General features: G+C 43.1%; 1 protein-coding gene across 1 annotated transcript in view; it reads left to right on the forward strand.

Annotated features, from left to right (window-relative positions):
* The first annotated feature begins 1,616 nt into the window (after positions 1-1,616).
* SH3TC2 (SH3 domain and tetratricopeptide repeats 2) overlaps positions 1,617-21,556 on the forward strand; it is a 198,405-nt gene continuing 178,465 nt past the window's right edge. Inside the window, exon 1 of the mRNA XM_044280726.1 lies at positions 1,617-1,742. The gene's annotated coding sequence lies outside the window, so the exon portion shown is untranslated. The remainder of the gene's footprint in view (positions 1,743-21,556) is intronic.

A 21,556-nucleotide genomic window follows, 5' to 3' on the forward strand; every position in this document is an offset into this window, starting at 1 on the left:
TAAGACAGCCGAACCACGCGTTACGGCCAGCCAATCACTGTAATGGCAGTAACCAACATGGCTACGGCATTACAGTGAGTGCCAGTACTCCGCCGCACCTTTATTGGCTGTGTAGCAGCCAACAAACGTGTGGGAAGGAGACTTGAGCATTGCGCTCGAGCACACATGTGTCGAGCATGTCGATGCTTGAGTCAAAATGGTGTTCGGCAAAGCATGCTCGCCCAACACTACTAGCCAGTATCCTCTTTTCCCCAGGACCTACCTTCTCAAAGTTGCTGCAGGGGCCCCAATATTCAATCATCTGGTAGCATCTTGATGCTGATTGAGCAGGTAATATTTGAATGTATCTATACGGTGGGCCCCCAAAATAACTTTTACTGGAGGGCCCTAGGCACCTCAGTCCGACACTGGAGAAAGGCTTGCCATACTGGCCAGAGAAGCTAAGCATAATTATGTTGGTCTATGGGAAATGGCCTGGTCTTCCAAAGAAACTTAGGCCCTCATTTGTCAAGACTGATAGGACCTACACTGCCGGAGGAGGCATATCATTTATGGAGAGGCACAGGGCTTGTGCTAACTGACTTGCCTCCTCCAGCTGTGTGCCAGCCTGAAATCTACTTTGGTTTGTATATAGGTTTCAGATATTATTTGCAGCACTTTCTCGGGTAAATAATGATGAATGTGCTGGGGTTGATTGCCCCATCCACACCCTACCCTTGCCATCCCCCCCTTATCAGAAATTGGCGAGGGCAGTGTAAAATGTCAGTTGCGACTAAAAAAGTTGGCGAATTTTTAACGCAAAAAATGGCATAGGAGAATGCAAAATTTCCCTCTTAGTTTCTAATATCCAATAATCTGGATGTTCAAAGTTATGCTCTCCCCTTTGGCTCTTTTACAGTATCTCACAAAAGTAAGTACACCCCTCACATTTTAGTAAATATTATATAATATCTTTTCATGGGACAACACTGAAAATATGACACTTTAATATAATGTAAAGTAGTCAGTGTACAGTGTAAATTTGGTGTCCCATCAAAATAACGCAACACACAGACATTAATTTCTAAACCGCTGGCAACAAAAGTGAGTACACCCTTAAGTGAAATTGGCCAAATTGTACCCAAAGTGTCATTATTTTGTGTAGCCACCATTATTTTCCAGCATTGCCTAATCTCTCTTGGGCATGGAGTTCACTAGAGCTTCACAGGTTGCCACTGCAATCCTCTTCCGCTCCTCCATGATGACATCACAAAGCTGGTTTGTGCATAATGGTCTCATTCTGTTAATTGTACATTCTGCCTCTTAATTAATATATAATCTGTTCTTGATATTTTCACTTCATATTAACAGCTTTAATTGCTGACTTAGCAACTCCAAAAGTACAAAAAAAGTAATGAACTGGCTCTTGCCAGGTTGAAAGTTACTAATCTTGTAGGGTGATACATTAATTGTCAATTGTTGTGGATTTCAGTACAATGCTTTGGATGTTGCTTCCTGTGTAAATATTCTACCATGTGATGTTATCCTTATGTAACCCCTTCAGAGAAAGCAGTGGGTCTAGTGGACGCTGCTGTTGTCAGTTACAAGCAGGGACTCACAGCAGCAGGCATTATTGCTGATTCTTCTAAGGTGAAGTGGGCTACAAATCCAATGAGCACTTGCTCCTTCCTGCAGCCAATAGCAGGGGGACCAGGGGGAAAGCCTAAGGAAGGAAGAGAAACAGCAGCCATCTGACAGCTCTGGTGAGTCTAATGTAAAAAGGGAAAGCTAAACTGCTGCATTACCCCTACAGTTAAGCAATATGTATATAATCCTAAAGAGATACCATTTAAAACATAACTTTTATTAATATCAGTTAAATCCCTAAGTATGCATGATATAAACAGTCGCTGCGCCAATGGTGACCAGGAACTAGGGATGTGGGAAGACTAGTGCTGGGTCTCTAACAACAAATCTTACCCTACACTGGAAGTACCTTGAGGTGGCAAAGTACTATCCACAGAGATATCCCAAATTGCCAATGGACACCTATAAGGCCCTCCCTGTCCCTGAGCAGCAATTCGGGTATACTCAAGCATTGATAGAAGTGGGACTCAGAAAAAAAGAGACTCTGAGCCAACTTTGCGTGATACAAATCTCCCTGAAAGTGAAAAGGAAAGATAGGGATTCTCAAAGATTAGAGGGAGGGGGCGACAGAGGGGTAGAAGCGGACGAGGGTGATAGAAAGAAACGGGCCCACGTTTTTAGAGCAAGGAAACTCCTACCATCTACAAACACGCAACCCACTCAGATCCCCACCCCACACATCAAGTCTTCCACCTGCATCCATAGCATATCCAGCCAGATATTGAATTTCTCATCCAGATTTATCCAGGAGGCGGAAATAGCAGTTTATCTTTCGTGTCAGTGTCATCATTTATCCTTTTTAACTGGATTAAGGATTTAAATCTGTTTGTGAGAAAATTGTGATGGCGCAAACATTTTGCCCTGGTTGATAAGAGAGAGACTAAGGAATTGGGGATCCCTCCTGATATCCTACAAGATGTAAGTTTCTTATATAATCTAGGGGACAACACGCCCCAAGAAGGAAAAGGTCCCTTTACCTCGCTTAAATCAAAATGTTCCCAATGGGTGACCCATCATGTATTGATGTTTTTCTCAACCGTGTTTCCCGGGAGCTAGAGGGGCCCGCAAACAACCCATGAAAGATTAAATTGCACAAAGGCAAAATTTAAGGCCACCTCTTCCCTTGAACAGGATCGTAATATAGTTATCTAACCCTCAGACAAAAGAGGGAACCTGGTAATCTTGGATGTGGCCCAGTACAAAAAGATGTGTCTGTGCCTACTACAAGATAAAGACACATATGAGAGGCTTCAAGTGGACCCCACTTCTACATATCAAAAAAGACTGAGTGTCATCCTGCAGAAAGCTAAAACTGAGGAACTCATCTCAGTCGAGGAGTTTGAGTTTATACAATGTAGACATCCTATGGTGGCAACTTTTTATAGTTTGCCGAAAGTTCACAAGGGAACATCCCCCTTGAAAGGTCGTCCCATTGTATCAGGCATCAATAGCATGAACCCGAATTCTGGGGTATACATTGACTCCATTCTGGCACTTTTTGTGAGAACTTTGCCGTCCTACCTCAGAGATACTGGGGATCTACTCGGCCGACTGGAGGGGGTAGTCCTTGAAGGGGAGGCACTTCTGGGGTCGATCAATGTAGAGGCCCTCTACTCCTCTATCCCTCACCAGCTCGGGATTAGGGCAGTGGGTGACTTTCTCAACACCAGGGGGTGTCAGTTCAGGGGCACGGCGATGGGGAGTCCTTGCGCCCCATCGTATGCCAACCTGTTCCTGGGCTGAAACAGTGTATTTGGAGATCCACCGTTCCCCTAGACAGTGGACGTCATCATGTGGGCAAGGTACATAGATGACGTGTTTGTGATATGGAGAGGGACTAAGTGGCTTTGAAAAGTTCGTACAGGTGATCAATCAAAATGACCTTGGTTTATGGTTCACATTCGAACTAGGTGAGAATACTCTACCTTTCCTCTATATTGAAATTACAAAGGCACCAGGAGGTGAAGTACACACAAAAACCCACAGCAACCAATTCCCTCTTGAGATGGGACAGCCAGCATCCTGAGCCACTGAAGAGGGGGTACCAGTGGGTCAATATTTGAGGATAAGTAGGAATTGCTCATCCCTTGCCGATTTCAAACTGTAGGCAAGGGATTTGGAGCAAAGATTCCTAGATAGAGGATATCCCAGTGCATCTTTGAGAAAGGCCTATCAAAGGGCACTGAAATGTAATAGAACAGAGCTTCTACATCCCCCGCCCCGACAGGCAACTACCAACCCAATATGCCTTATTGGCACATATGACGGAGCAGCCAATGAGATAAAAAAGGTGATCTCGAAACACTGGGATATACTGCAACTAGACCCCGATATTAAGGATGTGATTACAAGCAGACCACAGATTACATGCTGTAGAGGATGTAGCTTGCGGGATTAGCTGGTACATAGCCATTTCCTAGATTCAGCTAGAAATAAAGGTTTGAACTGGCTGAGACCAGTGTGGGGTTGTTATTGTTGTAGTGGATGTGTGGCATGCGATTATGTTGCCTAGGGCTGATATTCCATCAGACAATTTATCAACTGTTGAACAAAAGGTGTCATATACAGTATAAAGCTACATGTACATGTGGTTTGGAATACGTGGGTAAAACTACCTGTGAACTCAGAAGACATGTGGGCGAACACGTGGGAGACATGCGACATGGTAGGGATACTCCTTTGGCAAAACATGTCACGAGTCAGCACGGGGGAATTTTTTCGGGCTTTAAATTCATGGGCATTGAATCAGTGCCGTACCCGAAAAGAAGGGGGACTGGGATAGAAGGATCCTAAAGCGTGAGGCGTGGTGGATTTTCGAACTGAGAACTGTACAACCAGTGGGGCTCGATGAGCAGCTATTGTTTGGCTGCTTAATTTAACCTGAGCCGATCTGACTTCTCTGACGCCTGTCTCCCAGTCAGAGGGCCATTTATTGCCCCATATTGCGTGCTATCTGGATGGTTGGATGGAGTGGGGGATTTGGAGTGGGGATATGGATCCGAGCTCGCCTGCCAGGTGATTTTTGATATTTGATCTTCCTTTCGTGTGTCTTTGCTTTCTGCCTTGTGTTTATTGTTCAGCCTTAAGATATTAACAAATAAGAAAAACCCTCAAAAATTGGGTCTCAGAGAATCATCTCTCCCTTCTGCTGACTAGCTTTGGTTGTAGACATATAGGAGGGGTGCTGATATTTCTCATGCCTTTTAAAATGCCCTATAGCGCGCTGTTTGCATTGACATTAAAAGCGCAGCTTATCTATTACTATCTGTCAAATACCTGTTTATAAATAGTGGAGATGAGGGGCACTGTTATCCCGCAGTAATGCCCCTTTCCTCTTCACTTGAATACGCGCCAACTTTGGCGGGACATTAAAGGGGAGGGACACTCCCTCCCTGACATCACCCCCCTGGGTCACATGCGCGTGCATCATTGAGCCTCACACATGATCGGGAGGCGCGGCGGTCATGTGATTCACTGGGGGAGGTGGCAGCTTTGTCTGCGCATCTCCGGGTTAGTCACATGACCCAGTCACGGGACAGACAGCTGACTGCTGTGAAGGCGGGCCGGTGTTCCCGGCGTTCTTTAAAAAGGTGCCATTTTATATGTGCCACTGTTGCTGCTACAAGCTACAATACAGCCGCATCCGTGTGGACCAATACATGGGGGGCAAAGATAAGTACTATACTATTTAATATACTACTCTATGGGGGTTCATCTTCCCCTTAGTATCTGACGATTGTATTGTAACCCAGTGGGAAGAGGTGGGTTTGAGTCTGGGATTATAAACACAGCCCAAAAAAGGGGACCACCACCTCCGAAACTGGGACCATTATTAACAGGTCCCCTGATGAGTTGGACCTATGTCCAACAAAACACGTTGGGACGCTTAATAGGACCAAAAGAATAATATTGTATTAGGACCAAGAATAACACAGTGTGACGAAGCTGGGCAGTCTCCATTTCTGCGCAGGGACAGGGAGGGCCTTATAGGTGTCCATTGGCAATTCGGGATATCTCTGTGGATAGTACATTGCCACCTCAAGGTACATCCAGTGTAGGGTAAGATTTGTTGTTAGAGACCCAGCACTAGTCTTCCCACATCCCTAGTTCCTGGTCACCATTGGCGCAGCGACTGTTTATATCATGCATACTTAGGGATTTAACTGATATTAATAAAAGTAGGACTATCAGCTGTGTATCCACCTGACTTCTCCACAACGCAACTGATGGTCCCAACCCCATTTATAAGGCAAGAAATCCTACTTATTAAACCTGACAGGGCACACCTGTGAAGTGAAAACTATTTCTGGTGACTACCTCTTGGAGCTCATCAAGAGAATGCCAAGAGTGTGCAAAGCAGTAATCAAAGCAAAAGGTGGCTACTTTGAAGAACCTAGAATATGACATATTTTCTGTTGTTTCACACTTTTTTGTTATGTATATAATTCCACATTTGTTAATTCATAGTTTTGATGCCTTCAGTGTGAATCTACAATTTTCATAGTCATGAAAATAAAGAAAACTCTTTGAATGAGAAGGTGTGTCCAAACTTTTAGTCTGTACTGTACGTTACCGCACGGTTTCAGCAATCAAGATGGCTGCAATGGCCTCTTTGCACACAAATGGAAAAGGTGAGTATGTATTTTTTATTTTTACCGCCATTTCAGGAAAAATAGATTCATAACCAAGAAGTCAGAGGAGATTCGGCTTCGTGGCGAATCAAATTTTTCCTGAAATTCGGATCGGAGTCAATTAGTGTGGTAATAATACTGCCTGATCCTTTAAAGACGCCAGGTTAGCTGGCGAAACATGTCGGGGGGCAGTGTTTGAGGTTATTTTAGATACAGAAGTGAGCCCTAATGTTACGCTATGATAATAAATTAGTAGTAACTGGACTGAAAATTTGAGGGAAGAGCCTAGAGCTGGCACGCAGCTACAAGCCTCCCAGTATATACTGTGGAAATGTGAACAGTGATGTGTACGGTAAAGCCCTGGAAGGGATGTATATCTCATCTAGGTGAGATAAATAAAGTCCAGGAAGATGGCGCTGGCTTCAGCAAACCTCGTTGCTGAAGCTATTTTATTTTTTTGTTCAGAGCTGAATTTTATTGGATTGGGATAGTAGGTTTGGCAGTGGGATCTCTCAATCCACCACCTCATTCCAGGGCATGTTTTCCTTTCACCTGAGGTGATCACAGGTGAGGCCTGCTGTAATCAGGCCGACATAAAGCACCTCCCAGTTTGTCAGTCTGAGAGAGTGAACTTGGGATACAGAGACCTGCCAAGGCTCGGTGTGTGGAATCAGCCAGGAAGACTGAGGGGCCACGAGGCTGTGTAGCCTAATCTCTTCCCTGTGGGGAACTATGCATGGTGTAGTGGCAGCCTGGAGGCTGCTGGACGATTGACTGAGAAAACCGCACCTGAGACAGTGTGTGAACTGTGTTATGTAGGTGAGTCAGGGAGACACGTTATCTGTATTAGTTAGAGCCTAGCCGGGCAAGTGTTTTTTATTTTGTGTGGTTGTCACACATGTTTAGGTGAAGCTGCGACTTCATGATGACCTGTATTGGTTGGAGTGTGTAAAATAAAGCACGAGTTTGGACAGTATATCCGTGTCTAGTGAAGTAACCTGTGATGACAACCCCCGGAAGTAAAGTGATCACTTACAATACTCAGTAGCAGCACAGTATCTTAGTGATGCCCAGATACAAAGTAAGGACTCATGCACACGAATGTGTGCTGCCCATTGCCATATTTCAGACCGCATTTGTGAATCCCCAATACTCGGGCACTGTTCCGTGTGCATTCTGCATTACGAATGCGGACCCATTCACTTCAATTAAATCCGGAGATGCAGAACGGTGCGGAACGGAATGGAAAACTACGGAAGCACTACGGAGTATTCCGTGGGGTTCTGTTCCATACTTCCGTTACGCAAAAAGATGAAACTTGCTCTATCTTTTTGCGGAACGGACGAATGCAGACCCATTCAAGTTGAATGGGTCTGGATTCATCCTGGTGGCCGTATGGAGGTTGCAAATTGCGGTCCCCAATGCATGGAACGTCCCACCTACGGCCGTTTGAATGATCCCTAACATTGAGGGCACACAACTGAGAGTTTTAACAATAAAGTAATGGTCTAAGAAGACGATTTAGTGACTAACAATAAAAGTTATGTTTTAGATAGAAAATTAACATATGTTAAAAGGAGGCATCTAGTAGTCTCTGACTAATTGTAAATTTGAAAACCAATGAACACCTTTAAAGAGCATCTATCACCATGATCAACCCTATTAAAGAATGCATACTGCCTGGTAGGGTTGATCATGGTGAGTTTCTTTTCTCTGCAATGGCTATTACTGATGCAGAGAAATTCTTACTTTTAGTTATATATAAATGCACATGCGCAGATATTAACACTGTCGGCACATGCGAGATTTCAGGGCTAGAATCGGAGCGGTGAGGATGCCTGGCTCTGTCAATGTCACTGGAAGTGGGAGTGTCAAAAGGGAGAGGGAAAGTTGAAGCAGTGTTTTGAGGGGCTGGGCCATCTCCTATGTGCTCTGAGTACCTCATTTGTATGTAACTAAAAAAAGGAATATCTCTGAATAAGTAATACCGGTTGCAGGGAAAATGAGCTCAGTTTAGTCACCATGATCAACCCTACTAGGCAGTATGCTTGGTTTAATAGGGTCGATCATGATGGGAGATGCTCTTTAAAATGCCGGTGGTTACCTTCAGTTAAAACAAGTTGCACTAAGTACTTCAGAGCAGGGGTATCTGCAATTGGTTTGTTATCTAACCTTTTCCCTAGCCACACGACTGTATAGGTCAGCGGTAGGGATGGTGCCCACTCCTCTCTGATTGGTGCCAGTTGTTTTACATGCCAGACATCCAGGGCTAATGCATTTGGGAAGTGAAAATTCCAGGGGTGCACGCTCCCAGCGGCTGGATTGGCTACCCCATGAGGAGATGACTATATAGGCATCACAGAACACAATGGGTAATATAATGATTGCAAATTATAGTCACCAAGGGTGACTTAAAAAAATTAAATAAAATATGTTTTTAAGTATAAAAAATAAAAGAATATAACATTTCAAATCACCTCCTTTTCCCAAAATCAAAATGAAACCAAATAAGCAAGAAATAATATATTATAGGCATCACCACATCTGAAAACACCCGTACAATTCGCAATTTTTTGTCACTTTAACGCTCAAAAAAAATTATAAGAAGTGATCAAAAAGCTACACACACTTCAATAGTATCACACATACAGATCGTCTAGCAAAAAAATCACTCATATAGGTTCATACACATAACTGCAAAAAGTTATAGAATATGGCAACGAAAAATAAAATTTGTTTTCTTTCTACCTCATTTGGAACTTATTTCCAGCTCCCTACTACATCATATGCAATACTAAATAGTGCTATTAGAAAGTACAACCTACCCAACAAGAAATAAGCCCTCATAAGGCTATATGAATGGAAAAATAAAAAAGTTATGGCTCTGGGAAGGTGGGGAGTAAAAAATGAAAATGCAAAAATGGAAAATCATAAGGTTCTTTAAAGGATAACTGTCACACTTAGACCCTAATTTCAATTTTCATATATGTAGTTACTAATAACATGATATTCCAGAATCAGTTACTATTAGACTGACTTACCCCATATTTAATAAGATTCAGCCCTTAGCAAGCAGTCTGCATAAAACTGCAATCTCACTATTCAGTTAAGATGGCCGCCACTGCCCTCACCCTGAGGCTAATCCTGCCTGCCCTCACTAGCCAGTAACAATAACCCCCAAAAGTGTCAGTAACCAGAGCCCTCCCCCTAAAGGGTTAATCTCCTGCAGCACAAAGGGGTCCTCTTACCACATGTTGCTCTCATTTATACACTGAGCAGACGGCAGATCTCCCTTCCCTGGTCTGCGCTGCTTCGGCTCTACATTGGCCCAGTCTGCTGAGTGAGGGAGCTTCTGCCAAGTACAGGGACAGGGAAAAGTGCACACAGCCCAGGCACTGTTATCAGCTGCTGGGGAGGACCTGGCTTTAATCATTTACACACAGTCCCTGGCTGTCTGTAATCTGACCTTGCACGCTGCGTGCTTCTGCGTCCTCCGTCCTTCAACACATAGACGGACCATGCCTAGCAACCCTATTTGAAGCACAGGTAAAAATAGGCAGTACAGGGAACAAAACTGTGGAATTAAGGGGTAATTGAATACACAGTGAAAAGTTTAAATAGGGCCACCAAGGAGATATTAATCCCCACAATCCACAATACAATTTCTTTTCGCGGGGGACTGTCGTGGTGTTGAGGGTACGTTGCTGGTGGTTCCCCTGTTCTTCCTCTCAGTGTTGCCATATTCTTTAAAATGTCTAGCATATTGACATGGAATATCCACGGTTTTGCGGATAAAATTAAGAGGTGCGCAGTGTTTGATTTAGTTTCGAGACATCTACCAGCAATAGTGGCCCTGTTAGAAACACACCTTACAGGTGAAAAAATAGCAGCACTGGGCGGAAGGAGATGGGCCTCTTACGAATACCATTCCTGCCACTCTATATATTCCAGGGGAATTAGTGTGTATATTCATAGACAGGTAGACTATGACCCAATAGAACAGTTAATCGACCAAGAGGGCCGGTACATTTTTTTGCACTGCTATTGGCAGGGGCAAAGGAGAATTATAGCGTTTATATACATCCCACCCCCCTTTACTACTACTGTACTATGTAAATTGATGGACTATATTGCAGCACGAGAGGAGTGCCCGCTGCTGGTGATGGGCGATTTCAACTCTGTCATGGACATTAAAAAAGATAGGATTTCTACCATAACTAATTATGAATTAAATCTCTAGGATCAAGTACAGTGCTATCTAGAATCTGTACGGAGATGGCATTGGTCGACATCTGGTGATCTCTTTACGGAAATAAGCAGGTATTCTCTTGCTTTAGTAACACATATAGGTCCTTGTCCCAAGTTGATCTGGCTCTCGCCAGCCCCGGGCTCATTAATAAGGTTAAAAAAATGAATTATGAATGTCATGGCATCTCTGACCACAGCCCGGTTATGGTAATACTGGACAGTCCTAAGAAAACAAACCAAAATAGAATTTTTAAACTCAACCCCCACTGGATGACATTGATAAGGGATTTAGATAAGATTAATGAAGAAATAAAACTCTTCTGGAGGGATAATGTTAATTCAACACATATCCATATGGTTTGGGACTCGCTCAAGGCATATCTTCAGGGTATATATTCATACGAAATCAGGAAACAGAAAAATCTCTTTGCCCAAACTCAAAAAGAAATAGAAGGGAGGCTCAACCAGATAACGAATGAGATTATCCACGTAAATACCCCAGAAAAACAACTTCAACTTAAAAAGGTACAAGAGGAATATAAACAAAATCTACACAAAAAAGCACAGAACAAAATGTTTTTTTCAGGGTTGAGGAGTTTTAGCGAGTCCGGCAAGCCAAGCAGATTATTATCTATGATAGTAAAAAATCAAAGGGGAGGTTCCAATATCACTGGAATTAGGACAGAGGCAGGAAACATCCTACGAGACACCGATGACATCCTAAGGGAATTCACTAGGTATTTTTCGACACTGTATCAAGCCGGGTCCCAAAATCAGGGAGAAAAAATAGATCAATATCTGGATAACATTGATATCCCCGAGTTTGACCAACAAGACATTGATTGGTTAAATAGACCTATACAACTGACCGAGCTACAGACCACGTTGTATTCTATCAAGGGCAATACATCCCCAGGGGTGGACGGTTTCCCATTTGAAGTATACCGGAAACATGAGGGAACGATTCTTCCCCCAATGTTGGAGGTACTAAATCAATCCTGGACAATGGGTTCCCTACCCCCCTCATGGATGGAAGCCACCTCACATTGATCCCCAAAAAGGGGAAGGATCCGCTGTTAGCTGCTTCCTACCGCCCCATCTCTCTGTTGAACACAGATGATAAAATTCTTGCCAAATTGTTAGCCAACAGATTAAAAACTGTCATACATAAAGTTGTCCATGTAGACCAAACCGGGTTCATTCCCAAAAGAAACATACAGGATAATATAAGGCGGGCTTTTCTGAACATCCAGACGGGTGACGGGGGGGACTGCTCCATCCTGTCCCTGGATGCCGCTAAGGCCTTTGACAGGGTGGAGTGGCCCTTCCTTTGGAAAGTACTATCACGGGTGAAGATGGGCGAGTACTTCTCCAGATGGGTTCGCATTCTGTATCAAAACCCGGTATCGAGGGTTCGAATTAATGGTGAGTACTCTGCCCCTTTTCGCCTGAACCGAGGAACACGCCAGGGCTGCCCCCTCTCCCCTTTGCTCTTCTCGCTTTTCCTGGAGCCAATTGCATGCAAAATTCGAACAGATGAGGAAATATCTGGCTTCGGGTGCGAGGGGGAAGCCGACAAAATTTGTTTATATGCGGACGATATGCTGCTCTTTTTGGGGAAGGGGTATATAAACTTGCCCAGGGTCATGGAAAGTCTGGATGAGTTTGGATCCCTATCTGGATATGATATTAACTGGGAAAAATCTAAATTTCTTCCATTGAGACGCCCGGTTCCACGGGGCCACAATTTTCGGGTTAGTATATTGACCCCAGCAAATTCCCTACTGTACCTGGGTATCCAGATAGGGACCAAACTGGAACATTATTTGAAACTGAATGTACTCCCAATAATAGATAAAGTTAGGGAAAAAATAAGAACATGGCTAAAGCTCCCTCTGTCACAAATCAACCAAATAGCGCTTATTAAAATGACATTATTACCAATGTTATTATATGTTTTCAACGCCAGTCCAATCACGATAGAAGACAAGTTTTTCAACAAGTTAGAGACTCTCTTTAACGAACTGATATGGGGCCGCAAATGAGTCAGAATTAAGATTCAGTATCTGTATAAAGAAGAGGGTGAAATGTCCATCCCTTTTTTTAAAGGATATTATCTAGCTGCCCAATTGAGATGGTGTGTGAGGAATCGGAGGAATAAATGCATCCGTCTTCTTTTTGGGGAGCATTGTAGACCATGGTCGGATCTTTTTCACATTCTTGAAACTGCTATTTTTAAGAAGAAAATAATAACAAACCCGTTTTGTAGAATGCTTGGGTATATCTGGCAACAAATTAGAGATATGGCGGGTGTATCTGAAGCAGTTCAGTACACCCCACTGTGGGGGAATGCACACTTACCACAAGTTATGCAACTAGGCCACGCTGAATATTGGGAAAAAAATGGGATATATTTAATTGCACAAGTTTTTCATCAAGGACTGATTAAGCCCTTAAATGAAATATTACCAGACATTACATTAGGATTTACTGATAAATTTCGATATGAACAAGTACGTCACGCTATACAACACACGGAGAATAAGAAATATTTGAAGATAGTAAGGAACACTTTTTTAGATCTTTGTCAAGACATGACATTTAATACCTCCATATCACATATATACGCTAAGTTAAAATATGAACACACAAAAATGATCACATTCAGGGGTGAGGCTAAATGGGAAAGAGACCTACATAAAGGGGAACCTATTATTTGGAACACTGTGTACAGAAATATCAAAAGGTCGACCGTCTCACCCGCTCATGCATGGATTCTTTTGAAAATCATACACCGCCTCTATTACACACCAGCACTATTGCACACCATTTATAAAGATAGGAAACAGAATTGCTATAAATATAACAAAGACAGAGGAGATTATAAACATCTGTTGTGGGAATGCCCAGGGATAAATGAATATTGGATAAAAATATTCTGCAGGACTACTCCCCTATGAAGTATCAGGCATGCATTGAATATGCCATCCTGGGTACACTCCCAGAGACAGATGAAAATAAAATAGAGCAGATACTGTGGTTTCGGGGCATTGCACTAGCCAAAATAATAATTGTGAAACACTGGGGCACCATGAAATACCCCAGTTTTCAGGAGTGGTCGGAGTGGATGAATAGAGTTAGGCAGTATGAACACACTAGCCCAAACAGCAGAAAAAAAGGCAGTCTGGCTGCGGATCTGGGGTAACTGGAAATAACGACAGTCGATGTAGATGCGGCGGCTTTGTGGAGGAGAAGGGGGGGTAACTGGCAACTGGAAACAATAACAATGATAAAGATGCAGACACGGCAGTCCCGCGGAAAGAAAAAGGGGAGGGTGGAGGGAGGGATAGGGGGGGCTTATAAATAAAATGGAAACTTAGTATAGATTTAGACGAAATTATTAACACACTCTCACTTTATTGCTTTGTGATATTGAAATAGAAGATGGTTATACATTATTTTTTGGAAAATAAAAATTATTTATATTTAAAAAAAAATCCCTAAAAAAAAAAAAATCCCCACAATCCAATACTCCCAAAAAAAAAAATATATATATATATATATATATATGACAGGTATACTTTAAGGGTTAAAGACTTGGATGCTTTCCCCATTCTCTGATCTTCTGTGTATAATATTCTACCCATCCTGCTTCTATCTGTGACACTGACAGAAGGATGGGGTAGAATAAAGAGTGTCCACACATCCAGGAGCAGCAGTGCCACCAGCTATATGAAGGGGTTGCACAGACTGGTCAGGATTTATTAATGAAGGCTGTTTAGAAAGTTGCATAGTTTAGCCTTTAAGCAAATTAACAATCAAAAACTGCCAAGGTACCTTTAAATATAACTTTATGGTGACATACAGTAACTATACAAATGTAATATTGAGAGAACATGTTCTATTTTATCTTCAATATAATAAAACAAAATCAATCTGGGATAAAACAAATAGTTATAAAATGGAAATCAGATATGAATATTTGCCAATCTGTATTTATCATGGCAGTGCACTCTTCTTCCATTCATTCTCCTGTCACTTTGAGTTCTACAACTCTTCTAGCTGATCCACATCTTTTCCAGCAGAAATTGTCCTGTCACTCAGAGGTTATGTCCTGAATCTCATCAACTCATGTGAACAGTAGTTTTGCTGGAATCTGATGTTAACTGTTCATAGAGCCACTTATGTGGTAAGGGCCTTGGGGACATTCACACTTGGAGTTAATGACGTGGTAGATTACCACACTGCAATAACCAGGGCCATCTTTAACGCGGGACAAAAGGGGCAGCTGCCCCAGGCACAGTTGACGTGGGGGGGGGGGGGGGGGCGACTGCAGGGAACAGGTGACATGGGGGCGGCGGCAGGGCACAGGGAGATGAGCGCTTCCATTGTGGAAGCGCTCATCTCCATAGTAATCTGTATCGCCGTCCTCAGGACAGCGATACAGATGGAAGTGCTGCGGCGGGGCAGGGGAGGGAGAGGCATCTCCCTTCCCCGTTCCTCTGATAGGCTGCAGGCACTAGGCCTGTAGCCTATCAGAGGCCCATGCAGGCGGCGCGATGACATCATTGCGCCGCTTGAGCCGTACAGCGCCAGACACAGGCCGGAAGAGGCCTGCATCGCATCGCTGCCATCGCTGGAGGTAGTATAAGTGTTTATTTTTTTAATATGGTACTACTACTGCCACATGATTGGGGGGCATCTATACAGGCACCTGTTACTCGCACATAATTGGGGGACATCTATGGGGGCACCTTTTACTGGCACATGATTGGGAGGCATCTATGGGGGCACCTGTTACTAGCACATGATTGGGGTGTATCTATGGGGGCACCTGTTACTGGAACATGATTGGGGCCATCTATGGGGAACTTGTTACCGATACATGATTGGGGGGCATCTATGGGGGCACCTGTTAGTGGCACATGATTAGGGGGCATCTATGGGGGCATCTGTTACTGGCACATGATTGGGGGGCATCTATGGGGGTACTTGTTACTGGCACATGATTGGGGGCCTCTATGGGGGCACTTGTTATTGGCACATGATTGGGGGGCATTTATGGGGGCACTTGTTACTGGCACATGATTGGGGGCATCTATGGGGCATTTGTTATTGGCACATGATTAGGTAACATCTATAGGGGTACTTGTTACCGGCACATGATTGTGGGGGCATCTATGGGGGTCCTTGTTATGGCACACGATTGGTGGGCATCTATGGGGGTACTCGTTACTGGCACATGATTGGGGGGAATCTATTGGGGCATCTATGGGTGTATTTGTTACTGGCACATGATTGAGGGGGCATCTATGGGGGTACTTGTTACTGGCACATGATTGGGGGGCATCTATGGGGGTACTTGTTACTGGCACATGATTGGGGGAATCTATTGGGGCATCTATGGGGTATTCGTTACTGGCCACATGATTGAGGGGACATCTTTGGGGGTCCTTGTTATGGCACATGATTGGTGGGCATCTATTGGGGCATCTATGGGGGTCCTTGTTATGGCACATGATTGATGGGCATCTATGGGGTACTTGTTACTGGCACATGATTGGGGGAATCTATTGGGGCATCTATGGGGTATTCGTTACTGGCCTCATGATTGAGGGGGCATCTATGGGGGTCCTTGTTATAGCACATGATTGGTGGGCATCTATGGGGGTACTTGTCACTGCACATGATTGGGGGCATCTATTAGGGCATCTATGGGGGTATTTGTTACTGGCACATGATTAAGGGGGCATCTATGGGGGTACTTGTTATGGCACATGATTGAGGGGGCATCTATGGGGGTACTTGTTACTGTCACATGATTGGGGGCATCTATGGGGGCCCTTCTTACTGGCACATTAGTGGGGGAACTATGGGGGCATCTACTGAGGCCACAAAGAAGGGGTATTTTATATGGGGGCTCTGTATAGGGGTATTTTATACTGGGGCACATTATGGTGGGTAGTATGGGGAAGGGGAGAGAGGAGTACTATGGGCGCATCTATGGGGGTACTTGTTACTGGCACATTATTGGGGGAATCTATTGGGGCATCTATGGGGTATTCGTTACTGGCCACATGATTGAGGGGGCATCTATGGGGGTCCATTTTATACTGGTACATTAGGGGGACACTAGGAAGAAGGGGGAGAGGAGCACTATGGGGGCATTATATAGTGGTATTTTATACTGGAACATCATGGGGACACTATGGGGACATTAGCTCAACTGGGGGTCTTTTTTGCACTGGCACATTATAAGGAGAATTATTATTATGATGGGCTTTATTACTACTGGGGGTCTATGGGGAACATGATTACTAGTATGGGCACTATGAGAGCATTATTACTTCTGGGGCACAGTGGGGACATGTTGGGGGCACTGTAGGAGCACTATTACTACCATGTGTGCTCTAGCAGAGAATTTTTCCTATTGGTGGGACTTTTGGGAGCACTATTACTGTGGGGGCACCTTGGTGCAGTATCCGCTTACCACAATTATATTTGGGGGACGTTATGTTTACACTATTATTGTCAGAGGCACTATTTGCTGGGCGCAGTAATTTTAGGGCACTGTGTGCCAATAATTATTGAAGGGCACTATCTGCATGGTACTACTATTATCAGGGGGTTTATCTGTTTCTGCAGTATAGTATTGGGGAGCACAGCAGGAAAGTATTGGGAGTGGTAGGATGATTTGTCCAGAAGATGGGAGGATGATGGAAAAGTAGTAAACTAAGATTTTGTTTGTCAAACTGCAGAGACGAGAAATGGCTGAAAAATGGTGGTCTGGTCTGAAGGTCTAAAAGGAGAAGCTGAGGAAAGAGAACATGTACATCAAAGAGACATCACTGGATTTAAGAGGTATGTGGTGCTGTATTACCCTGTATGTAGGGGTGGATGGAGGGGTTAGTAGTACAGTACTATCTGCACATTGTAAAAAAAAAGTAATCTGCAAAATACTATATATTTGTGTCAGAAGTTGTGCTTTTTTAATTTTTAGACTAATGATACAGCCATTTTATTTGATACTTAGTAAATCTGGTGTCTATAGCAGTCTCTGCAAGCTTTTTAATGTAAACACTACCTTTTCAGAAAATAGGCAGTATTTACATTACTGCCAAGGAACACCTCTAGTGGGCACTTATCATTATTAAAGTTTACTACTCTACGAGGTGTATGGATTTTTTTCTTTTTGTGTGTGTGTTGTGGTGGAGGGCGTGATTGCATGCTAGGGTGTGGGAAGGCGGGATCCAGGGGGTCCAAGTCAATTCTTGCCCAGGGTCCAATCAATATTAAAGATGGCCCTGGCAATAACCAATATATTTTTTGGGTTGTAGCTTTTATGCAATTATAGTCATCATGTTTCATATATTAAAAACTGTTATGATAATGGCGCATGTGAATGTACTCGTAATAAAGGATGTATACTGGAAGACCATTTGGGGAAGGTTTATTAAGACTAGTACTTCAAATGATGGACAAAAAAGTTTAAACATTTATTAAAGGTACAGATGTCTTTTTTAGTCTATTTTAAACTGTCTTAAATTTATAAAATGAAATTTATGCCTGATATGAGGCTTTAGTATCAATGAATCTGTCAAAAAGTTTCAGGCCACACTCCTTATGGCAAGCCGTACCCACAATATCAGCTTTTCGCAAGCAGGGCACAAAAAAGTGAGATTTGTTTTGTATGCACAAATTGTGACTTGTTGAGGCTCAGTATATTGGTGTACACTGACTAATAAATGTAGGGTTATGTATAAAAACTGTGAGGCATAATGCATATCATATGAAAATTTTATATATTGTTATGTATTGCAGTACTTTGCATCTTATCATAAACCATACAAAATGAAGAAAATCTGTGCCAAAAGCAGCATGGTAAAGGTGGTTTCCCCTGTTTAGAAAATTGATGAGCTATCCTTAAAGGATAACTGTCATATTTTTTATTTATTTGCTAGTTTATTAGAGCTAGGCATGTATACCCGAGTTAGTCTGTCAATGATTGCTAAAAGATCTGTAATTACCTTATAAAAACAGCTTTTTATTAATGTCCCCTTTCCCTTTGCACTGCTCCCTTAAAAGACCGTTGCTATGGCTCATATGTCTTCCAACTTAATGTAAACAAAAGACAGAGGGCGGTCCTCACACTGCATGCCTGCATTAGGCTTCAGAGTGAGGAGGCGTGTCTTTCAGTAATCCAATCTGATTAGCTGGCAGGAAGCTGCTAGCTACAGCAAGTGTTTATGGGAAGTAAGGGAAGGCAGTTTTGGCCTCAGAGAACTGGCAGAGGAGCCATTTTGAGAAGATCCTCATAATGTAGGATTCAAAACAGCCGTAACTAAGGGGAAAACTCAAGGAAAACAGTGGTAAGTGAAGAAACTGAAGATTGCTTTATGCATAATGCTGCTGCAGTAGTAACATATGCTAAAATTGATTTTTTTTAATGAAAACATGACAGTTATCCTTTAAGGTAGCCCATCAATGGGGTAAAGCTGCAATACAATTTGATCTAATTTCTCAGGCCATATTATACAGTAGATGGTAGTTAAGTTGCGTGTTCGTGTAAAACCCTTTAGCACAGACAAACAAAGATTAACTAGCTGGTCTACAGGTACCTGTTGTATAAATCTGTCTCTTCTTCTTCCACCCAGGTACTGATATCTCCTCAGCTATCTCTATAGAAAAGCTGAAGGTGAAAAAAAACCTTTTATTATAGCCATGTGTTACAGACCACCACTATTAAGACATAACCTTTATTTGATTTATCTAAAAATATTAATTAGTGCCTTAAAAAAGATTAGGACTTGTGGGCACTGTAGCAAAGAGAAAGGTTGTCCATATTTTCCTTATTCTGTAGGCCCTGCTTAAAAACAGAATGGCCGCCCTGATAGGGGTGATCCCATGTAAGGAACCTCCTAGTGACCCTGGATTGTCCCTGATACAGAGAAATATAACCACCACCCTAGAGTCAATTGATTAGTCACGGTAAGTGATAAGTACAATTCCTCTCATTCAAGGACATATCGTTAATTCTATTAAAGGGGCTGTCTCACTTCAGCAAGTGGCATTTATTATGTAGCAGAAGTTAATACAAGCCACTTAGTAATCTATTGTGATTATCCATACTGCCTCCATTGCTGCCTGGATTCATTTTTCCATCACATTATAGACACCACATTATACACATGGTTATGACCACCCTGCAGTCCATCAATGGTGGTCGTGCTTGCACACTATAGGAAAAAGTGCCGGCCTCTCTGGTGGCCAGATCCATGGGCTAGAGCTTTTTCCTATAGTCAGCAAGCACGGCCACTACTGATGGATTCCATGGTGGTTGTAACCATGGAAACAAGCAGTGTATAATGTGATGAATCCAGCCAGCAAAGGAGGCAGTATGGATAATAACAATACATTAGTAAGTGCCTTGTATTAAAGGGGTTATCCAATATCAATAACTACCCCCCCCCCCCCATGTGCCAGGCAGCTCACAGGGAATATACTTACCTGGGTCCCCGCTCCCTGCGCCGCTTCTGGTCCCCACATCGCCGCTGCTGCTTCTGCCTGTACATGGATGAAAATATCCGATTTTGGGGTGGGGGAGCAGCCAATGACAGGCGGGGACAGGGATGAGCAATTGGCTATGCTCCCCAACACCGGATGTTTTCATCCGTGTACAGGGAAAAGCAGCAGCGGCGGTGCAGGGACCAGGAGCGGTGCAGGAAGCGGGTACCCAGGTAAGTATATTCCCTGTGAGGGGCGGGGAACATGGGGGGGGGGGGGGGCAGTTATTGATATTGGATAACCCCTTTAACTTTCTCTACTTGATAAATGCTATTTGCTGAAGTGAGACAAACCCGTTTAAGAAGAAATAGTATCTGTAGTATACACAAAATATCTGTAGTTGCATATCAAGTAGTTAAATTAATTCACATACCATTAATTCACGTCCCGACACGTTTCAATGTACCCTAAGGTAACAGCTCATCAGGGGACAAAGTAACTCCTCAGGATTTTTCTTTTATACATGCATAAAAGTTGTTTATAGAGAAGAGAAGAAACAGGTCAGCTTTAATAAAGATATAAGATGGTATCATACTCAACCAAAGATATAGGATGATAATATCCACAGCACTATATATTCTGTTGAGTGACTCAAGATATATTCTGATAATCACTCTAGGTAAAAGAGGTATGCCCACCCGGGATAAAAGAGGTATACCGCCAGTATGTAAATTCCTCAACCTGTAAGATATAAAGTGCTAATGCTCATGTGCCAAACGTTAATGTGCTTATTATTAGTGCAAAATTTTGTTTGGTCATTCATCTGATCCTCCTTGATAGAGTACTAGGTATGCACAATTATGCTCTAGAGACACACATAAATAAATATGCTGGCAATATGGTGCACTGGAACCCAGTACTTGCATGTCCCAGAGGCTCAGATGAGGACCGGTGAGATGTATGGGGTCCGATCAGAGTAGAGGGTGCGATAAACAGATGAGATACAGCGCGTCTACCCTGGGAAGGTGGTGCGGCATATCGATGGCCAGTCCGGCTTTTGTGGTCTTCTAGGGCTAGGACTTTTATTATACCCAACTAAGTGCAACATCTGTATCAGGGTCCAGATCATAGGGCGGGAAATAGTCGCAGTCGTCTGGGATTCCCCATTTACCTCCATTACCTAATTCCCTCCAGCCATCAATGGAGAAAATCATTGAAATCTTCTTTTTTGCCAGATATTTGATCAAGATAGGTGTTCTACATTGCATGGTAAGTTTATTTTCACATGGCCAAAAACGTGGTGTATCTGCCTAATACCTGCTCAATCGGCTACCTAACTGCTTCCCATTGATATCAATAGGAAGTGCACGCTCTAGTTCACATGGGCAGGTATTTTTATGGAGCTATTTTTAAAAACATTTCAGAAGTAGCATATTACTTTTTGGAAGTGTTTTTAAGGCTGTTTCTCCCTTTGAAGTCAATGGGAAAGGGGTAAACATTGATGAGTAGAAGGTGCATCTATTCTCAGAGGCAGATTTGCCTTCTGA

Source organism: Bufo gargarizans, chromosome 2, assembly GCF_014858855.1.
Source record: "Bufo gargarizans isolate SCDJY-AF-19 chromosome 2, ASM1485885v1, whole genome shotgun sequence".
Classification (NCBI taxonomy): Eukaryota; Metazoa; Chordata; class Amphibia; order Anura; family Bufonidae; genus Bufo; species Bufo gargarizans.